This window comes from Octopus bimaculoides, chromosome 15 (assembly GCF_001194135.2).
Source record: "Octopus bimaculoides isolate UCB-OBI-ISO-001 chromosome 15, ASM119413v2, whole genome shotgun sequence".
In the NCBI taxonomy this organism is placed as follows: Eukaryota; Metazoa; Mollusca; class Cephalopoda; order Octopoda; family Octopodidae; genus Octopus; species Octopus bimaculoides.
In genome coordinates, this window is record NC_068995.1 from 25,911,301 (window position 1) to 25,913,278 (window position 1,978).

The 1,978-nt window shown below is 35.9% G+C and overlaps 1 protein-coding gene across 2 annotated transcripts in view; it reads left to right on the top strand.

Annotated features, from left to right (window-relative positions):
• LOC106872843 (deleted in malignant brain tumors 1 protein) overlaps window positions 1-1,978 on the top strand; it is a 257,237-nt gene that overhangs the window by 220,351 nt on the left and 34,908 nt on the right. The window lies entirely within an intron of this gene.

Here is a 1,978-nt window from a genome sequence, read left to right on the forward strand (position 1 = left end):
ATATATATATATATATATATATATATATATATATATGACATTAATGCCATTCGCTTGTAATGACTGGCTTTGACCAGTCATAACGAATCCTCCTGTTTCTTTATTGGGCCTTCATTATTCAGTCATAACCAAGACACCTCTTCTACGACGTCTTGTGTTTGTCTGAGATAGTGTTCGGGTAGTTCTTTTCCCCAGATGTTTTTCCTTCTTTTCTTCTATTCTTTCGCGGTCTCCATAGTTTCTGTCTACTCTCCTCTGGCAGCTGAAACAGTTTTTCTGTACTATTTCTCACATACTCTTCTATATCACATTCTGCCATCTCCACGCAATCTCCTATCAATATCAGTCGTTTCCCTCCTTCCCTCCCTCCCCACTTCTGCGGTAAGTACAACCGATCAACATTATCTCTAGCATATAATGACCTATACAAGGTCGTTACCTTTTAGATTTTACAATCCATGCCACTGAGTTTTCTTTAGTCCATTTCAGGAAAGCAGCAGAATATCGTATCAGAGACACTGACACAGTGTTTACTGCAGAGATGCTTTTTATCTCCATTCGTTTTTTGAGCTTAGCATCTTTGTCATCATCTTGACTCAGGTTTGGTCTTATTCGTGGTTGAATTTATGTAGATAACGAATTGTTCCCTGTAACCTTAGATTTTCGCATGATTTCGATAAGTCATCAAGTGCTCAAAACCCTTATGATGACTTTTCCAGTTCCTAAGAGAACCTCTACAGGACATTTCATTTAAATCTCCTTTATCCATTTGTCTATTCCATAACTCTCAGTCCTTGTTGCACCAATTTCACAGGTACAATCTTTACATGTTCCAAATCGTTGTAATCTCAAATTTGAAAGGGCTGTGTTTTATCAACTTTTCATTTGTTTTCTTCAGAATCTTAGTATTAAATGGACATGATAGATCAATTAATATGCAAATTCGATTTTCCTTGTCTATTACTATAATATCATAGGCTTGTTATATTCCATTTTATTCGTGCGAATGGAAAAATCTTGCATGTCTCCAACTCAAGTACTCTTCTACTCGATAATTGTACCATATAATTACTGATTCAAACTTTCATGTTTACAAATCTTCCGTTGTAAAACCTTCACAACTTCATCATGTCTCCATTTCTCCAATTATTATATTGTTGTTGTTGTTATCGTTACTGTTTATCTTTTCAAAAGTAGTAGTAGTAGTAGTAGTAGTAGTAGTAGTAGTAGTAGTAGTAGTAGTAGTAGTAGTAGTAGTTATTTTTCATTATTACGATTATTATCACTATTATTATTATTACTGTCAGTGAAGCCAAGTTTACGTAAGTTAGAAGTACATACACACTCATACAGACACACACACAGATACACACATACACATACACAGATATATAATAGGGTAGAATAAGAAGTATGATTAGAACTTATTACATGAGTATATAAATTTCATTAAATATTAATCGGCCTAAGTTACAAAGCGAGTCGAGGTACGAGAGTTTTGGCATGGCACTTATCAAACCAGATCCCGGGAATTTAGCGGTTCCGCCGATAGCGACGGGTCGAGGAAGTACCAAACTTATAAAAGAAAGTGTGGAGGACGAGCTATCTTAAATTTTTCAAGGCAGTACGCCAGCATGGCCGCAGCCTAATAGTCATAACAACAACAATATAATAATTGGAGAAATGGAGACATGATGAAGTTGTGAAGGTTTTACAATGGAAGATTTGTAAACATGAAAGTTTGAATCAGTAATTATATGGTACAATCATCGAGTAGAAGAGTACTTGAGTTGGAGACATGCAAGATTGTTCCATTCGCACGAATAAGATGGAATATAACAAGCCTAACAAGTAAAAGAAGATAAAAGGAAACAAACATTCATGAACGCATACATACATATATACAAACGCGTGTGCGTGTGCGTGTGCGTGTGCGTGTGTGTGTGTGTGTGTGTGTGTGTGTGTGTGTGTGTGTGTG